General features: G+C 44.8%; 1 protein-coding gene across 2 annotated transcripts in view; it reads left to right on the plus strand.

The window, feature by feature from the left end:
* Nucleotides 1-624: 624 nt before the first annotated feature.
* The window catches only part of ELAPOR2 (endosome-lysosome associated apoptosis and autophagy regulator family member 2), a 91,565-nt gene continuing 84,606 nt past the window's right edge, over nucleotides 625-7,583 (plus strand). Inside the window, exon 1 of one of the 2 annotated variants that reach the window (XM_042872509.1) lies at nucleotides 625-712. The gene's annotated coding sequence lies outside the window, so the exon portion shown is untranslated. The remainder of the gene's footprint in view (nucleotides 713-7,583) is intronic. The other variant, XM_042872510.1, reaches the window with a different exon arrangement.

Raw genomic sequence — 7,583 nt, forward strand, 5'->3', positions numbered from 1 at the left:
AAAAGTCACAGGTCACCTGTGGTGGGCAGGTGAGTGATCCACCACGGAGATCTACCACACATCCACCACACATCCACCACATGTCCCACCTGGACAACCACCATGTGTCCCACCGGGTGGGATCCCAGCTTAAGAGAGGAAAACGGGCAATGCTAGCACAGAAGGAGCGAGGAGATGGGTGCCAGCTCTCACTTTGCATCCTGCAGCCATGCGCAAGGAGAGGGAGCAGGGCAGGCAGACAGGCAGGGGCTGCAGGCTGGCATCCCAAGCCAGGAATTTCATCCTTTGGAGATGGCGAAGGTGCAAGCAGGAGGTGCCCCCCGTTTCGCTCCAAGGCTGGCCGAGCCTCGGCAGCATGCGCCTGCGCTGCCTACCCGCCTTCCTCCTCCTCCTCCTCCTCCTTCTTTTCCTCCCCGCCCCTCCTCCTGGCTGTGGCGGTGCCGGCTGCCGGCACGGGGCTGGCGGGGCCGCTGCGCTCCGTGCCAGCTCCGTGCGTCTCCCCGCTGGGTTATGCCCCGCTGCAGAAGCCGCAGCCGGGAGCGGGGCCGCTGAGCCCCGAGCGGCGGCTGCCGAGCGGGGAAAGGGGTGAGCGGCCGCTCCGCTGCGGGAGCGGAGGATGAAGCGGAGGATTTGGTGCCCGGGCACCGCCTGGGTGTGCTGCTGGCTGCTGGGCTGGCAGGCGGCCGCCCTCCAGCTGCCGCCCTGCGAAGAGGTGAGGTTTTGGTTTTTTTTTTTTTTCCCTTCTCCTTGCTCTGGGGTTTTGGCCGTCGGTCGGGGTGGGATGCGGGTGAGCATCCCATATATGTTTGTGTATGGGATATGGCTGGGTACTGCCGCCCCGTAGGGGCTGCTCGTGGGGTCGGACTTGAGGAGATGGGACCCCCCGTGGTGCTCTCGATGTAGCCATCGCGAAGTCCCTCCAGAGGTCATCCCTGCGAGGAAATGGCAGAGAACACAATCAAACAGGGAGATTCGGGTGGCCCTTGCTCTTTTCTAAATACTGTGCTGAATCAGTGCAGATGAGGAGGAGATTAAAGCTTTTCTGACCCCCCTGTGTCAGCCGGGAGTACCCATGCCTGTCAAATCAGGAGAGAAACTTTCTGCCTCTGTCCTGCTGTGACAAACCCAAAGAGAGCTGCAGGGCTGCTGCTGGGATGCCCAGCCCTGTGCTGGCTCTGCTGGCCTAGATGGAGGGGCCCAAGGCTGCTCTTTTACTCCAGGGTTTCCATCCTCATCCTTACATGCAGGCGTATCCTCTCCAATACTTTTTGAGAGTGGCTGGGTCTGTGTCCTTTAAATCCAGGTGCAGGGGATGAGGAGGTTATGGGCTACCATCCCAAACAGTGCTCCGTGGCTGGGAAGAAGGAGGTTCCTGGTGGCTTGGCAGCAGTCAGTCCCCTTCTTCTTCCTCTCTGATGATGCTCACAGTGCCTTCTGTGGTCGCAGTGTTCAGCAGGAAATAGTTGTATATCCTCAGACCAAGCTGCTCTGGATGGCAGTTCTATTATGGGTGCTGCTCAGCAGGAGGTGCAGGAGCTCAGCACTGAGACACAATCCCAGGAATATTACCTCTGTTAGATCTCTTGTTTTTTGTGTCAGAGGGAAAATTCAGTATTAGACTGGTGTGGGGAATCTTGCAGTAAGGGGGTAACCACATATTGGCTGTTTTGGGGATGCTTCTCCTAAATGTTGATTGTCCCAAAGAAGGAGCCATCGGCTTTGAATCACCCATCTTCTTTTTCAACCCAGAGAAATGGGTCCTTTTAGGGCTGATCTCTTCCCAAAGGTTTTGCTTCAAAGTTGGGTCTCTGCAGATGGCTAAAAGTGATGGCTTGGTACCAGCAGAGGTACCAAGAGGGTATGAGTGGAATTCTGAGCATCGCGTCCTGTGATGTAGGTGCCTAAAATCCCAGCTGGGCTCCTTTTCTGTGCCAGTTTGAGTCTGGACCTGAGTGCTTTTCCTTTGTTCCTTTACAGAATGACAGACAGCGTTGTTTACTAAGTTTCACTTAGTGCTTTTTGAGACAGAAACATCCTTCACTCATGTGGTTAAGGAGCTGTTTGTTAGCTTGTACTGGTGTGTGTGTGCTCCATGCAATGGAATATCCTAGGGAATACAATTACAAACATGTCTGGATGGAGGAAAAAACAAACAAACAGACAAAATCAGCTTGCAAAGAGCCAGGGTAGCAGAGCAGCTGCTTTGCAAAAGGGAAGAACAAAGTAGGTAGCTTATCTGAAATACAGCTAATGCCTGGCTATTACACGTCAGTCTCAAAACTTTGTCCTTTGCCATAATTCAGCCTGATTTCAGTGATCCTGTTGTGATCAACTCTGCTTTGAGCAGACTCGGGGCCGAAGCACTGCCTGTTACAGGGTCCTTTGAAGGACCTTATGGTGCTTTGAATACTCGGTGCAGGTCTTGTTGGTTTATACCCAAAAGGCTTGAGAAGTGCAAGGCTTAGAGCACTGGCAGGTAGTTCATTTTGAATCTACAGGGGATTTTGCCTTTTTCTTTCTTTGACAGCTTGTTTTTCTGTCTCCTCACTGTTCTGAGGAATATGGGTATCTGCCAGTTTGTGGGATTTCTGCATTGGTACAACATTTGGAGCAGTGGGATCTGGCTGTGCCTGAGGCTCCATGGTTCTCTGATAGCGTAGACAGTAAAATAATAACATATTGCAATGTTGCTTTCTGGAAACCTTTTTGACATTGGTTTCTTTCATCAGGGATGGTAGTAGTTCAGCACACTGCATTTAGGAAGAGTGTGTCTGTGCTGCAGACCAAATGAGCAGCAGCTCAAGTGAATTTTCCTGTGACTGGCTGTCATGATGTACACTGATGGAGCCATGGCCTTCTGGAGTAACGTGGTTCAACCCTGGCAGTGATGCCCATTTGTACCATGAGGTCTCTCAGAGCCCTGCGATGTCAGCAGCTGCTCTGCAGGTGTGTTAAGTGCGTCTCTAGGAGATGGGCTTGGTTGACTGAAGTACCTTTGCTGTGCAGATGCTGGGGAACCACTACTGTACCCTGTACTTCTGGCAAGTCAGTAACTTGAATTAGGATGAGAATAACTGCTTGATGATTTTTTTTTCTTCTGCGTTTGCTAATGATGAATGGGATACTAATGCACATGTTTCATGTGTTGCATAAATTCCGACTTTGAGTGGAGTTGATGACACCCATGTTTTTCACTGGCATTAAATACACATTCAGCTATCATGATGGAAATGATGAGATATTCATGCCCATCCCACTGCCACCCCGGCGTGCAGTTTTGTTATGCCTTGTATTCCAGTGCTTTCTTGATGCTTTTTCTGGACTTTCCACCTGAATTAGTCGTTTTTTGGTTTTCCCTTTGGAAACTCTTGCAAAAATGAACAGATTTCGCTTTAAGGAAATTTTAGCTGATGCTCTGCCTAAATAGAAATTTTCTTCATGTAATCATTGCTTTCCTTCTGTTGTTTTTGCGTTTGCAGTAAAAAAATCACGGAGTGACTCTTCTGCTTTCCATTCAGTCAAACTGTTTGCAGAGAGATAAGAAGTATCAGAGCTGCTGTTTCCTTTCTTAGATTTTTTTCTGACTCTTAGTCACCATGCAGGTTGAGAGCAAGTATGTGTGCTTTTGAAATAATAGAATCATTAAGGTTGGAAAAGACATCTAAGATCATCCAGTCCAACCATCACCCCATCCTCACCATGCCCACTAACCTGTCCTGCAGTGCCCCATCTACACATTTCTTGAGTGCCTCCATGGACTGTGACTCCACCGCCTTCCTGTGCAGTTTGTGCCAATAAATTTTGATGCATGTAATACATGTGACGCTGATATGCTGGGTATTTTACCTGCCTTCTGGAAAAGCAGCAAAATCAGATTCAGAATTATAAAATGAATAACTGAATGGAGAGGATGATGCTAAATTCCTTCTGTATGGGATAGTATTTTTGTATGAATCTGCTGGGATACTTCTGGAGAAGAGAGAAGTGATAGAAATAATTTATCTGGACAGTGAAAAAATCTTTTGTGAAATTACTTGCAAGACAAAGCCAAGAAAATCTTGAGGAGAGATGTGAAGCATGAACTTGAAACTGGGTCAAGTGCATTATTTCAACTTAGTTGAAATAATGTCCATTTTTGTGATGAGAAAATGTTAAAAAAAATGTGGTGTGCCTAAGCTAAGTATGAAGTACTTTAAGAATATTAGTGTCTTGAATCAATATAATAGGTAGTAAGATAAGCAGTTTGAAGAGAAGTGAAACTCTGTCCTTCTATGTTAAGGATGGAGAGAAGATATGTGTCGGTCTTGGAAGGATGTTATGTAACAGAACCAGATAAAGTCAGCACACCTGTCACCAAAGATAGGCTGGCAGGAATAACAGAAACATCTGCTGGAAGGAATCTGAGTATCTCGTATGCTTCTGTTGTAAGTGAACTGTGCTGCTTGGAGAAAGGTTTGGGGTCATTGTGGGGGGCCATGTAGGACAGCATCCAGTGTGTCATGGTGGAGTAAGTTGAGTGGGTGATTAAAAAAAACAAAACAAACACACACACATTATATTTATACGTACATATATACACACATACATATAACAACAATTATATATATTATACATATAATTATATAATATAAAGTTAAAAATATATAAATTGTAATACTGTTCTTGTGTCTTATTAATACTCAGGAACTGAGGAACTGTATAAATGGTTAAGAAATGTATGGCCATCGCAGAAGACATTAAGGCTATTGAGATAAGAAAGGTGTAACTTGAGGCAGGAGAAGAAGAACATTTGTTACATATGAGGGGTGGAGAAAGCTAAAGAGATGTGAATCTGTAGGATAAGGTAGAAATAAAAATGTGCACTTGAATGGCTAAATACTATTAGTGTTAAAAAGGTATGCTTTTATTTTCATTTAGCTTTCAGTAACTTGTGGAACTTGGTCTCTGGGACTTAGTCTCCGCTGGGTTTGAAGTCTCAGAAGGGATTATCTTGTTGCTAAATGTTTAGGAAGGAATGCTTCTGAGTAGGTTCTGTTGCTTCTTGGTATCCTTTTGCCTTTCCCTGAAGCATCTACACTGGCTATTTTGGCAGCAAAACAGCAGCTATGTTTACCAGCTGCTGGGATGATCTAGTATTGTATTCCCTGATTTCTAAACACCCTAAAGGATTTTAGACCCTTAATTTATGAGTAATTCATATTCAGCAGAAGAAGCTGTGGGAAGATTCCTAGACAGATCGTGTTATTTTTATCTCCTGCTGCTACAGAGATTTCTTTCTCTGAGGTGAAATGAGAAATGGACAGCTACCATTTGCCACTGTGATGGAAGGTCGTAAAGATGAGGAAAGAAGAGTAATAACCGTGCTATAAAACTGTTGACAGTAAAGTTGATGGAGTGGAAACAGATGCATGAAAGGTGAGAAGACAGATGCCAAGGTGTAGGTACTGCAGAAGAAAACATCACCATTTAGCACGTAGGCAGACCAAGGAATTTGGAACCCAAAAGGAGGATGAACAGTAATTTGAAAACTGGAAATTGAACCGCGGTCTTAGTGACTCAAGAATAAGAAAACTAGATGCAGTGGAAGATGCAACAAGACTATAAACTCAAAAGACGAGCAGACATTAAACAAAGCAAAGATTACACTCTTCTACCATCAAACACTACTTGATCACTCAGCACAAGTATTTATTGTCTGTAAGGAATGCTGAGATTTTCCTTTTTTTTTTTTTTTTTTTTTTACCCCTTTGTTCCTCCAAGCTTTTGTAGATTTAGAGAGGGCGAGTAAGGAGATGATCTCTGCTGGCATTTCCAACACATCATAGAATCATATCAAAGAGCCATAGAATGGCCTGGGTTGAAAAGGACCACAATGATCACCTAGTTTCAATCCCCTGCTGTGTGCAGGGTCGCCAGTCACCAGACCTGGCTGCCCAGAGCCACATTCAGCCTGGCCTTGAATGCCTCCAGGGATGGGGCATCCACAGCCTCCTTGGGCAACCTGTTCCAGTGTGTCACCACCATCTGTGAGAAAAAATTCTGCTGGTCAGAGGAGTAGTGTTGGGAATCCTGGGTGCAGGGTCCAGTGTGTGCAGAGATATGGGTTGTGTTTTACTCTGGTCATCAACTTCGGCAGTACTGTGTACTGATTTGTGCCAGTTGAGGAGGGGCAGGGGGTGCTAGGGAAAGGTCTGCACCAGAGGGTGGTGGGCATGGAACAGGCTGCCCAGGGCACTGGGCACAGCACCGAGCTGCCCGAGTTCAAGGGGTGTTTGGCCAATGCTCTCAGATGAAGAGCTACAAATGTGCAGTAGTCTCCATTGATGTTGCTGAAGGAAGCAGTAATCACAAGTTAAGAGGTATGAAAGTAATGAAGTGCAGGATAGATCAATGTAAAAGCCTTGAGCCCTTCTTTCTTGAGATAGGAAAGGAACAGTGCTTGTTTGAGGAGTGTCAAGGAACATGTCCCACCTGTCTCCCTGTTGTGGTCAAGGTCTTTCCATGGGCAGCTATTGTGAAGGCACTGTGCTGATACCCAACATGGTTGTCTTTGCTGACTGTTCATCTAGAAAGGAGCATCCCTCATAGTCCCTATTAGTAATATTTCAGCTATTACCCTTGACCTGAAAATCTGTTCAGGTTTTGATTGCTGGCAATGAAAACTTTTGGTTTTCAGTCTTTTGAAATTGAATTTGTGTCTGCATGAAGAAGAGAAATGGTTGGAAACCTTTTCTTTATGACCTTTTTACATTACAAATCATCAACCAAACGTAATAATGACCTTGTTTCAGAAACTTTGTGATGCTCAGATTTATAAATTGTGCCAGACTGTAATCTCTGTGTATTTGGGAAAAGGGCTCAAAATGTTTTAAGATTATTGAAAATGACACGTGAAACTCCTCTGTGTTGATGCTGGAGATTCCATCACTGAATCAGAGGGAATGCTGATAATGCTGATTAAGAGGAAAATGAGAATGCCAAAAAAAAAAGGAAAAAAGGAGTGTAAATCACAGAGATGACTCAAGTGTTTAGCCTCTGGTGGGACAGAAGTAGAGGAGGGAGCCTCTTGGACCCACCAGGTTGGTCCCCTCTAGTTTTAGTTGTAGAATCTAAAATTGTGGTTGAATAGATTTTGTGTGGATTCACTCTGAGCTAATGGCAAAGAGTGTATTTTATGGTGAAAGAAGGAAAAGAAAATGAGATATTTGTCTGTTAATTTGCTAAAGGTCTGAAAAGAACTGGACTGTAGTCCTCCATTGTGGAGCTGTGCGCTCTGGTTTCAGAGATGCAAGCATCTCTGCAAGAAAAGGGGTGTTGGCTATAAGGTGTGCTTTCATTAAATAAAAAAAAAAAGCACAACAAAAAAACAGATGTTGAGCTGTTCCCAACTAGATTTCTTTGACAGAACGTATTTACTGCTACAAAGAGGAGACAGATCTTATTTGGTATAGTATTTACTGATCATGTTTATTGTCAGGAAATACATCATATTGCTGAAATGGTTTATAGTGATATTTGAAGGTTTTTGGAAGTATCTACAAAAAAAAAAAAAAAAAAAAAAAAAAAAAAAAAAAAAAAAAAAA

Source organism: Lagopus leucura, unplaced genomic scaffold (genome assembly GCF_019238085.1).
Source record: "Lagopus leucura isolate 7727_CA_CO unplaced genomic scaffold, USGS_WTPT01 Super-Scaffold_100008, whole genome shotgun sequence".
Lineage (NCBI taxonomy): Eukaryota > Metazoa > Chordata > Aves > Galliformes > Phasianidae > Lagopus > Lagopus leucura.